Source organism: Triticum dicoccoides, chromosome 6A, assembly GCF_002162155.2.
Source record: "Triticum dicoccoides isolate Atlit2015 ecotype Zavitan chromosome 6A, WEW_v2.0, whole genome shotgun sequence".
NCBI classification, from domain to species: domain Eukaryota; kingdom Viridiplantae; phylum Streptophyta; class Magnoliopsida; order Poales; family Poaceae; genus Triticum; species Triticum dicoccoides.
In genome coordinates, this window is record NC_041390.1 from 49,794,348 (window position 1) to 49,807,341 (window position 12,994).

The following is a 12,994-nucleotide window of genomic DNA, read 5'->3' on the forward strand; positions in this document are numbered from 1 at the left end:
TTGGATGGTTTGGGATGAAAAGGCATGGGTTTTTGAACCCATGGTTCTCTTTCTTTACCGTGTTTCCTAGCAACAAAGTCTCTCTTATCATAACGTTCATTCTTTGATTGTGGGTTATCAAGATCAACAGTAGGTTCAATTTCTATATCATTATCATTGCTAGGTTGAGCATCAACATGAACATTATCATTAACATTATCACTAGTTTCAGGTTCATTACCAGATTGTGTTTCAGCATCTGAAATAGAAATATCATTTGGATTCTTAGGTGTTTCAGCAATAGGTTCACTAGAAGCATGCAAAGTCCTATCATTTTTATTTTTCTTCCTTTTAGAAGGACTAGGTGCGTCTATATTATTTCTCTGAGAATCTTGCTCAATTCTCTTAGGATGGCCTTCAGGATACAAAGGTTCCTGAGTCATTTTACCACCTCTAGCCATAACTCTAACAGCATTATCATTATTCTTACTGTTCAGTTCATTGAGAAAATCGTTTTGAGCTTTAAGTACTTGTTCTACTTGAGTGGTAACCATAGAAGCATGTTTGCTAATAAGTTTAAGTTCACCTTTGACATTAGCCATACAATCACCCAAGTGTTCAAGCATACCAGCAATGCATTTTAATTCTCTACCAAAATAAGCATTGAAGTCTTCTTGCTTAACCATAAATTTACCAAACTCATCAAAGCATGGGCTAGCAAACTTAGTAAATGGGATTCCAGCTTTATCAAATCTATAGAGAGAATTTACCTTTACTACCTGTGTCGGGTTATCAAGACCATGTGTTTATTCAATAGGATATGGATTAAAATTATACATTTCTTCGACAGACTGTAAATTAAGACCATGTATTTCTTCAATAGGAGGTAAATTCTTAACATCTTCAGCTTTAATACCCTTTTCTTTCATAGATTTCTTTGCCTCTTGCATATCTTTAGGACCGAGAAATAGAACACCTCCCTTCTTCGAAGTTGGTTTAGGAATAGGCTCAGGAAGTGTCCAATTATTTTCATTAGTCAACATATTATTCAATAGAATTTCAGCTTCATCCGGTGTTCTTTCCCTGAATACAGAACCATCACAACTATCCAGGTAATCTTTGGAAACATCAGTTAGTGCATTATAAAAGATATCAAGTATTTCATTTTTCTTAAGAGGATGATCAGGCAAAGAATTAAGTAATTGGAGAAGCCTCCCCCAAGCTTGTGGGAGACTCTCTTCTTCAATATGCACAAAATTATATATACCCCTTAAAGCAGCTTGTTTCTTATGAGCAGGGAAATATTTAGCAGAGAAGTAATAAATCATATCCTGGGGACTACTCACACAACCATGATCAAGAGAATTAAACCATATCTTAGCATCACCCTTTAATGAGAACGAAAATATTTTAAGGATATAAAAGTAGCGAGTTCTCTCATCATTAGTAAACAGGGTGTCTATATCATTTAATTTAGTAAGATGTGCCACAACAGTTTCAGATTCATAGCCATAAAAAGGATCAGATTCAACCAAAGTAATTATATCAGGATCAAGAGAGAATTCATAATCCTAATCAGTAACATAGATAGGTGAAGTAGCAAAAACAGGGTCAGGTTTCATTCTAGCATTAAGGGATTGCTGCTTCCATTTAGCTAATAACCTCTTTAGATCATATGTATGATTGCAAGCTAAAATAGCTCTAGCAGACTCTTCATCCAGAACATAACCCTCAGGAACAATAGGCAATTCATATTTATTAGGGGGAGAGTCTTCATCATCACTTTCATCAATATTATCAGTTTCAATAACTTCATTCTCTCTAACCCTAGCAAGTTGGTCATCAAGAAATTCACCAAGTGGCATAGTAGTATCAAGCGTAGAAGTAGTTTCATCATAAGTATCATGCATAGCAGAAGTGGCATCATCAATAACATGCGACATATCAGAATGAATAGTAGAAGCAGGTTTAGGTGTCGCAAGCTTACTCAAAACAGAAGGTGAATCAAGTGCATAGCTAGATGGCAGTTCCTTAGCTCCCCTCATAGTTGAGGGATAAATCTTGGTTTTCGGATCTCTCAAGTTCTTCATAATAATAAGCACATATAAATTCCAAGTGACTCAAAGAATAGATCTATGCTCCCCGGCAACGGCGCCAGAAAGTAGTCTTGATAACCCACAAATATAGGGGATCGCAACAGTTTTCGAGGATAGAGTATTCAACCCAAATTTATTGATTCGACACAAGGGGAGCCAAAGAATATTCTCAAGTATTAGCAACTGAGTTGTCAATTCAACCACACCTGAAAACTTAATATCTTCAGCAAAGTATTTAGTAGAAAGTAATATGATAGTAGTGGTAACGATAGCAAAAGGTAATGGTAGCAAAAGTAGTGTTTTTGGTATTTTGTAGTGATGATAGCAATAGCAACGGAAAAGTAAATAAGCAGAGAACAATATATGGAAAGCTCATAGGCAATGGATCGGTGATAGAGAATTATGACGGATGCGGTTCATCATGTAACAGTCATAACCTAGGGTGACACAGAACTAGCTCCAATTCATCAATGTAATGTAGGCATGTATTCCGAATATAGTCATACATGCTTATGGAAAAGAACTTGCATGGCATCTTTTGTCCTTCCCTCCCGTGGCAGAGGGGTCCTAGCGGAAACTAAGGGATATTAAGGCCTCCTTTTAATAGAGTACCGGACCAAAGCATTAACACATAGTGAATACATGAACTCCACAAACTACGGTCATCACCGGGAGTGGTCCCGATTATTGTCACACCAGGGTTGCCGGATCATAACACATAGTAGGTGACTATAGACTTGCAAGATAGGATCAAGAACTCTCATATATTGATGAAAACATAATAGGTTCATATCTGCAATCATGGCACTCAGGCCCTAGTGACAAGCATTAAGCATAGCAAAGTCATAGCAACATCAATCTCAGAACATAGTGGATACTAGGGATCAAACCCTAACAAAACTAACTCGATTACATGGTAAATCTCATCCAACCCACCACCGTACAGCAAGCCTACGATCAAATTACTCAGGTATGGCGGTGAGCATCATGAAATAGGTGATGGAGGATGGTTGATGATGACGATGGCGACGGATTCCCCTCTCCGGAGCCCCGAACGGACTCCAGATCAGCCCTCCTGAGAGGTTTTAGGGCTTGGCGGCGGCTCCGTATCGTACAATGTGATGAATCCTTCTCCTCTATTTTTTCTCCCCAAAAGCAAATATATAGAGTTGGAGTTGAGGTCGGAGGAGCTCCAGGGGCCCACGAGGTAGGGGGGCATGCCCAGGGGGGCAGGCGCACCCCCCACCCTCGTGGCTAGGGTGTGGTCCCCCTGGTCTTCATCTTTTGCAAGGATTTTTTATTATTTCCAAAAATATGTTCCGTGAAGTTTCAGGTCATTCCGAGAACTTTTGTTTCTGCACATTAATAACACCATGGCAATTCTGCTGAAAACAGCGTCAGTATGGGTTAGTTCCATTCAAATCATGCAAGTTAGAGTCCAAAACAAGGGCAAAAGTGTTTGGAAAAGTAGATACGACGGAGACGTATCACGGGGAGAGTTTTTCAATATGTCTTACCCCTGTTCGGAACCCAACGATGTCCGGAATCTGAAACGACAGTTTTGCTTAGCGTCGAAGGTAATAAAAAAATAACACTCAAGCGCGAATGATGCATCCATCTGACAACTTTTTCTCCTCCAATGAAGAGCCTCATCCGGCCATAGCACCGAGCAGTTACTATTTCTCGAAGCGCGGCTCGAGGCTAACACCACGTTTGACACGTCCCCTCGAGGTGGAGATCGTGTCCCACTTTTCTGGGGATATGGTTAATGATTTCGATTCCCCTCCCCGCTCATAACGTCGCGGGCATATCGGGAAGTGGCGAAGCCAACAACGTGGAATAAGGAAATTCCAGGCCTGTCATCGTCCCATAAAGGGGGGCTTCTACAGTCTGTACCTGACACCTTCTGCCACCTCCCACCTACACAGACCTCCAAAGCTCCAGAGCCCTTTTTCTCTGCTTCTGTAGCAAATCCCTCCTTGCCTCCTTCGACCATGGATGGATCCGGAGCCAATGGGAAGTGGAAGGCCTCCAGTGTCACCGAGGGGGATATTTTGTAGCTGAAGAAGGCCGGCTATTTGCCGGCCAATGTTGCTCACCAGGCCCCCGAAGAGGGCCAAATCATCCCCATGCCCTAGCAGAGCGAGAGGGTCGTGTTTCTTCCCCATTTTCTTAGAGGGCTAGGATTAACCCTGCACCCCTTCGTGCGGGGGTTGATGTTCTTTTACGGGCTAGATTTTCATGATATAGCCCCCAATTCCCTCCTCCATACATCTTGACTTTCATTGTTGTCTCTGAAAGGCTCCTTCGAGTTCAGCCGCACTTTGTTTTATGGCTGAAGGTGTTCAACATCAAGCCCAATGTGGTTGGCGGCGAGCATGCGGACTATGGAGGGGCCATGGTCAGCAAACTGACGCGGGTGAAGTGACTGGACGACCACTTCATCGACACCGTCTGTATGTGGCAGAAGGAGTGGTTTTACATCACCGAGCCGAGGGAGGCCGCTTGGGGTGAGGCCCTGCATTCAGGTCCGGACCCCCTACCAAATTGGCCTCCTAGGCCACCAAGAGCCCGGACTGGGGGCTTGTCGCTGATACGAAGGCATTGCAGAAACGCAAGGACATCATAATAGAGACCGACGCGAAGCTGGTCGACATGGTCTAGATCATGCTCCCCCGCCGGCTTCGCCCTTGCCAGGAGAGGGCCAAACCCATGTGGGAGCGTGAGCCCGAGGATCGGGCCACCGTGCGACACCTCTATGGCACATCTCTTGACATGATATGGGACCAACTATTGCAGCACCAGATGGAGTGGCCGGTAGAGGGGAAGGACATCGGCCTCGATGCCGCGAACCATCCAAGGGAGGTGAGAAGCATTTTTCTTCGAGCAGTGTTCGAATATTCATGCCACGTTTGATTCAGTCTAACCTTGAGATGCGGATTTTGCAGGGCTGGCTCGCCAAGGCCAAGTAGATTAGCGGCCCGGCGCCTCTTCCGGAAGGGCCCCGATTAGAGCAGCTGGAGAAGCTGCTGGTCGTGGTGCCCAATAAGGCGTCCGCTAAGAAGGGCAAGACGAAAGAAGTGTCAGAGGCCAGGGAGGGCCTCCGCCGCCAGGTTCATCCAAGCAACTGGTCCGGAGACACCGCGGCCTCATCCGCACAGGATGGGGCGAGGATGAGGACGAGGAGGAAAGTGCCTCCTCGCATTCCAAGAAGAGGTCGGCCACTCCTACAGGTGCTGCTAACGCGACACTACGATCAGAGACCTTTTGACGGAAATGTGTGTGATGCATTAATCGCAAACGGTGATGTAAAAAACCCGTCAAAAAAGATGCAAAACATTTGCGATGGCGGATACATCAAACATGGTTCAGATTTTAGTTTGATGCTAGGCATACGATTAGATAGAACAACAGAAATGGGCAGCCATTGATACGTCTCCAACGTATCTATAATTTTTTATTGTTCCATGCTATTATATTATCTATTTTGGATGTTTAATGGGCTTTAATATGCACTTTTATATTATTTTTGGGGACTAACCTATTAACCGAAGGCCCAGTGCAAATTGCTGTTTTTTTTGCATATTTTAGTGTTTCGCAGAAAAGGAATATCAATCGGAATCCAAACGGAACGAAACCTTCACGAGGATATTTTTTGGAACAAACGCAATCTAGGAGACTTGGAGTGGAGTTCAAGGAAGCAATGAGGCGGCCACGAGGTATGGAGGCGCGCCCCCACCCTCGTGGGCCCCATGGAGCTCCACCGACCTACTTCTTTAGTCTATATATACTATTATACCCTTAAAATATCTAGACGAGCCACAGAACCACTTTTCTACTACTGCAACCTTATGTACCCATGAGATCCCATCTGGGGACCTTTTCCAGTGATCTGCCGGAGGGGGATTCGATCACGGAGGGCTTCTACATCAAGACCATAGCCTCTCCGATGATGTGTGAGTAGTTTACCACAGACCTTCGGGTCCATAGTTATTAGCTAGATGGCTTCTTCTCTCTCTTTGGTTGTCAATGCAAAGTTCTCCTCGATGTTGTTGGAGCTCTATTGGATGTAATACTTTTTGCGGTGTGTTTGTCGAGATCCTATGAATTGTGGATTTATGGTCAAGATTATCTATGAACAATATTTGATTCTTCTCTGAATTTTTATATGCATGATTTTATATCTTTGCAAGTCTCTTCAAATTTTCGGTTTAGTTTGGCCTATTAGATTGATCCTTCTTGCAATGGGAGAAGTGCTTAACTTTGGGATCAATCTTGCCGTGCTCGATCCCAATGACAGAAAGGGAACCGACACATATTGTATTGTTGCCATCGAGGATAAAAAGATGGGGTTTATATCATATTGCTTGAGTTTATCCCTCTACATCATGTCATCTTGCCTAATGCGTTACTCTATTCTTATGAACTTAATACTCTAGATGCATGATGGATAGCGGTCGATGTGTGGAGTAACATTAGTAGATGTAGAATCGTTTCGGTCTACTTGATACGGACGTGATGCCTATGTTTATGATCATGCCTAGATATTCTCATAACTATGCGCTTTTCTATCAATTGCTCAGCAGTAATTTGTTCACCCACCATAATATATGCTATCTTGAGAGAAGCCACTAGTGAAACCTATGGCCCCTGGGTCTATTTTACATCATATTAGTTTCCCGTCAACTTGCCAATTTCTGTCGCTGTTTATTTTGCAATCGTTACTTTCCAATCTATACAACAAAAAATACCAAAAATATTTATCTTATTATCTTTATCAGATCTCATTTTTTCAAGTGGCAGTGAAGGGATTGACAACCCCTTTATCGCGTCGGTTGCAAGGTTCATGATTGTTTGTGCAGGTACTAGGCGACTTGCGTGTAGTCTCCTACTGTATTGATACCTTGGTTCTCAAAAACTGAGGGAAATACTTACGCTACTTTGCTGCATCACCCTTTCCTCTTCAAGGGAAAACGAACTCATGCTCAAGAGGTAGCAAGAAGGATTTCTGGCGCTGTTGCCGGGGTGATCCACGCTCAAGTCAAGACATCCCAAGTACCCATCACAAACTCTTATCCCTCGCATTACATTATTTGCCATTTGCCTCTTGTTTTCCTCTCCCCCACTTCACCTTTGCCTTTTCTTCGCCTCTTTGCCGTTTGCCTTTCTTTCACCATGGCGGAATCGAAAAGGGGTAATGGTTCTCTCCCGGGTTCTAGTACTTTGGATAGTCCCTCTGTCCTTTCTAAGCTCATAAATAATGATGCTATGGAAAGACCTACCGGGGTTATCAATGAGAGTTTGAATAATTTCAATGAAGACGATCCCACAATTTTTTGTTATTTACTTGATGAGTCTTTGAAACATGCTTGGGATAGGCTATTAAGGATCCGAGCCAGCTACGTACCCCAATATCAAATTGAGATATACCTAAAAAGCTTTTATGTTGGCTTACCCTCTTTGTTCAATCATGTTTTAGATTCTATTTTTGAAGAACGTTTTCTTGAGTGGGATGCCATAGATACCTATGAAAATATGAAAACTCTATTTGGGCACCCCATGAGTGAGATGAAGACTAACTTAGATGCAAATTCCCATAGCATGCTTAATCTTTCTTCCACCATTAATGGCCACGTGTTTTCTCAAAATAGAAAGATAAATGCTATAGATAAGAATTTTTCTCTTTTCTTTCCCAATACGAAAGATGGCAATACTTAGATCTATTCTTGTTTTTATGCCTAGCTAGGGGCGTTAAATGATAGTGCTTGTTGGGAAGCAACCCAATTTTATTTTTGTTCCTGTTTAGTAATAAGTAAATCATCTATCCTTTGTTATGATTGTGTTTTTATGTGTTAATTAGTATTTGTGCCAAGTAAAGCCTTTAGGATCTTCTTGGGTGATTGTTATTTGATCTTGCTGAAAAAACAGAAAGTATGCCCTCACGAGAATAATTTTCATTTTTTTACCACAGAGCGATAAAATACTAATTCCAATTGCGGTAGATCAATATACAAATTATTTAGGGCTTCCTAATTTCTCTGGATTTTGGAGTTACAAAAGTATTCGAAACCTACAAATTGCTACAGAATGTTCTGTTTTTTGACAGATTCTGTTTTTCGTGTGTTGTTTGCTTATTTTGATGAGTCTATGGCTAGTATCGGGGGGTATGAACCATAGAGAAGTTGGAATACAGTAGGTTTAACACCAATATAAATAAAGAATGAGTTCATTACAGTACCTTAAAGTGGTGGTTTGATTTCTTATACTAACAGAGCTCATGAGATTTTCTGTTGAGTTTTGTGTTGTGAAGTTTTCATGCTTTTGGGTAAAGATTTGATGGATTTTGGAACAAGGAGTGGCAAGAGCCTAAGCTTGGAATTCCCAAGGCACCCCAAGGTAAAATTCAAGGACAACCAAAATCCTAAGCTTGGGGATTCCTCGGAAGGCATCCCCTCTTTCGTCTTCGTCTATCAGTAACTTTACTTGAGGCTATATTTTTATTCACCACATGATATGTGTTTTTCTTGTAGCGTCTTACATGATTTGATTCTTTGATTTTTAGTTTACAACAATCATCCTTTCTATACACACCCTTTGGGAGAGACACACATGAATCGGAATTTATTAGAATACTCTATGTGCTTCACTTATATCTTTTGAGCTAGATAAATTTTGCTCTAGTGCTTCACTTATACCTTTTTAGAGCATGGTGGTGTTTTTATTTCATAGAAATTATTGATCTCTCATGCTTCACTTATATTATTTTGAGAGTCTTTCAGAACAGCATGGTAATTTGCTTTGGCTATAAAATTAGTCCTAATATGATAGGCATCCAAGATGGGTATAATAAAAAAAACTTTCATATAAAGTGCATTGAATACTATGAGAAGTTTGGTTCTTTATGATTGTTTTGAGATATGAAGATGGTGATATTAGAGTCATGCTAGTTGAGTAGTTGTGAATTTGAGAGATACTTGTGTTAAAGTTTGTGATTCCCATAGCATGCACGTACGGTGAACCGTTATGTGATGAAGTCGGAGCATGATTTATTTTTTGATTTTCTTACTTGTGAGTGGCGGTCGGGGACGAGCGATGGTCTTTTCCTAACAATGTATCCCTCTAGGAGCATGCGGGTAATACTTCGTTTTGATAACTAATAGATTTTTGCAGTAAGTATGTGAGTTCTTTATGACTAATGTTGAGTGCATGGATTATACGCACTCTCACCCTTCCACCATTGCTAGCCTCTCTAGTATCACACAACTTTCACCGGTACCATAAAACCACCATTTACCTTCCTCAAAACAGCCACCATACCTACCTATTATGGCATTTCCATAGTCATTCCGAAATATATTGCCATGTAACTTTCCACTGTTTTGCTTATTATGGCACGCTCCATCATTATCATATTGCTTTGCATGATCATGTAGTTGACATCGTATTTGTGGCAAAGCCACCATTCATAATTTTTCGTACATGTCACTCTTGATTCATTACACATCCCGGTTCACCACCGGAGGCATTCACATAGAGTCATATTTTATTCTAAGTATCGAGTTTTAATTCTTGAGTTGTAAGTAAATAAAAGTGTGGTGATCATCATTATTAGAGCATTGTGCCAGTGAGGAAAATATGATGGAGACTATGATTCCCCGACAAGTTGGGATGAGACTCTGGACAAAAAAAAGAAGAAACGAGGCCATAAAAAGGAAAAAGGAAAAGGTCGAAATAAAAAATGAGAGAAAAAGATAGAAGGGGCAATGCTACTATCATTTTTCCACACTTGTGCTTCGAAGTAGCACCATGATATTCATGATAGAGAGTCTCTTATGTTGTCATTTTCCTATATTAGTGGAAAATTTTCATTATAGAACTTGGCTTGTATATTCCAATGATGGGCTTGCTCAAAATGCCCTAGGTCTTCGTGAGCAAGCAAGTGGGATGCACACCCACTTAGTTTCTTTTGTTGAGCTTTCATACATTTATAGCTCTAAGGCATCCGTTGCATGGAAATCCCTACTCACTCACATTAATATCTATCGATGGGCATCTCCATAGCCCGTTGATACACCTAGTTGATGTGAGACTATCTTCTCCATTTTGTCTTCTCCACAACCAGCATTCTATTCCACCTATAGCCCTTTCTGAGACCGCAAAACATAAATGCAAAGCACCTTTAAAGATCAAGGACTGACTAGGCATTGTAATTCATGATAAAACAGATCCAGTCAAGTCATACTCAATGTAAACTAACAGTAATGAATGCAAATGACAGTGGTGCTATCCAACTGGTGCTTTTTAATAAGAGGATGATGACTCAACATGAAAGTAAATAGATAGGCCATTCACAGAGGGAAGCAGGGATTTGTAGAGGTGCCAGAGCTCGGTTTTGAAATAGAGGTGAATAATATTTTGATCGGTATACTTTCATTGTCAACATAACAACCAGGAGATGGCGATACCTTCCATGCTACGCACATTATAGGAGGTTCCCAAACTGAATGGTAAAGTTTATACTCCCCCTCCACCAACAAGCATCAATCCATGGCTTGCTCGAAACAATGAGTGCCTCCAACTAACAAGAGTCCCGGGGGAGTTTTGTTTGCAATTATTTTGATTTGATTTGCATAAAGCATGGGACTGGGCATCCCGGTGTCCAGCCATTTTCTCGTGAGTGAGGAGCGGAGTCCACTCCTCTTGAGAATAACCCACCTAACATGGAAGATACGGACAACCCTAGTTGATACATGAGCTATTCGAGCATACAAAACAGGATAATAATTTGAAGGTTTAGAGTTTTTGGCACATACAAATTTACATGGAACGGCAGGTAGATATCGTAAATAGGTAGGTATGGTGGACTCATATGGAATAACCTTGGGGTTTATGGGATTGGATGCACAAGCAGTATCCCCTCTTAGTACAAGTGAAGGCTAGAAAAAGACTGGGAAGTGACCAGCTAGAGAGCGACAAGTCATGAACATCCATTAAAATTAATCAACACCGAATGCAAGCATGAGTAGGATGTAATTCACCATCAACATAAATATCATGAACGCTATGTTGATTTTGTTTCAACTACATGCGTGAACATGTGCCAAGTCAAGTCACTTAAATCATTCAGAGGCGGATACCACCCTATCATACCACATCACAGCCATTTTAATAGCATGTTGGCATGCAAGGTAAACCATTATAAGCTCCTAGCTAATCAAGCAAGACACAAGAAACTATGGTCTCTAGTTGTCATTGTCAAACATGTTTATTCATAATAGGCTGAATCAGGAACGATGAACTAATCATATTTACAGAAACAAGAGAGGTCGAGTTCATACCAGCTTTTCTCATCTCAGTCAGTCCATCATATATCATCATAATTGCCTTTCACTTGCACGACCAAATGATGTGGATAATAATAATAGTGCGCGTGCATTGGACTAAGCTGGAATCTGCAAGCATTCACTAAACAGGAGAAGGCAAGGCAATATGGGCTCTTTTGTCAGATCAACAATAATGCATATAAGAGCCACTTCAACAATTAATCATGGTCTTCTCCTATCGACCCCCAAAGAAAAGAAAAGAAATAAAACTATTTACATGGGAAAGCTCCCAACAAGCAAAAGAAGAACAAGAAATCTTTTTCGGTTTTCTTTTTAATTACTACTACAAGCATGGAAATTAAAACTAGCTAAAAGCTACAACTATTTTTGGTTTTTCTGAAGGTTTATTAAACACACAAGAAGAAAGCATAAAAAGGAAATAAACTAGCATGGATGATACAATAAAAAGTACGAGCACCGGCATCTAGCAATGAGTGTGTCGACATGAATATAATGTCGGTGAGAAATACGTACTCCCCCAAGCTTAGGCTTTTGGCCTAAGTTGGTCTATGGCCACGGTTGGCCTAGCGCATATCCATAGTAATAGTTGGGGTCGTACTATGATGCAACAGTCATTGCATCGTGGGCTGCAGCTTGGAGGCGAGCTATCTCAGCTCTCCTCTTATACTCTTTTGCGTCCTCTCTAGTTATAATATATCTCCTTTTTTCCTGAAAGTCGAAGAAAGTAGAAGCAGGGAGAGTGACGTGATAGGTGCATCGTCTGTCAAAGATTAGTCGGTACTGGAGGAATTGATCATTCCTCTCAACAAACTGATGACGAACCATAGCCTCATAATCGAAATAAGTAGGAGGCAACTCAATATTATCTTCACGTATGGTTATACCAGGAAAATTAGCTATGCGGGTTGCATAAATTCCACCAAAGAAATATCCATTAAATTGTTGGGGAATGTAGTAATTTCAAAAAAATTCCTATGCACATGCAAGATCATGGTGATGCATAGCAACGAGAGGGGAGAGTGTGATCTACGTACCCTCGGAGACCGACAGTGGAAGCATTATGACAACGCGGTTGATGTAGTCATACGTCTTCACGGCCCGACCGATCAAGCACCGAAACTACGACACCTCCGAGTTTTAGCACACGTTCAGCTCGATGACGATCCCCGGACTCCGATCCAGCAAAGTGTCGGGGAAGAGTTCTGCCAGCATGACGGCGTGGTGACGATCTTGATGTTCTACAATCACAGGGCTTCGCCTAAGCACCGCTACAATATTATCAAGGAGTATGGTGGAAGGGGGCACCGCACACGGCTAAGAAAACGATCACGTGGATCAACTTGTGTGTCTAGGGGTGCCCCCTGCCCCGTATATAAAGGATCAAGGGGAGGAGGGCGGCCGGCCCTAGGGCGCGCCAAGGAGGAGGAGTCCTTGTCCTAGTAGGAGTAGGACTCCCCTCTTTCCTACTCCTACTAGGAGGGGGAAAGGAAGGGGGAGAGGGAGAAGGAAAGGGGGGCGCCGCCCCCCTCTCCTAGTCCAATTCGGACCAGAGGGGGAGGGGGCGCGCGGCCTACC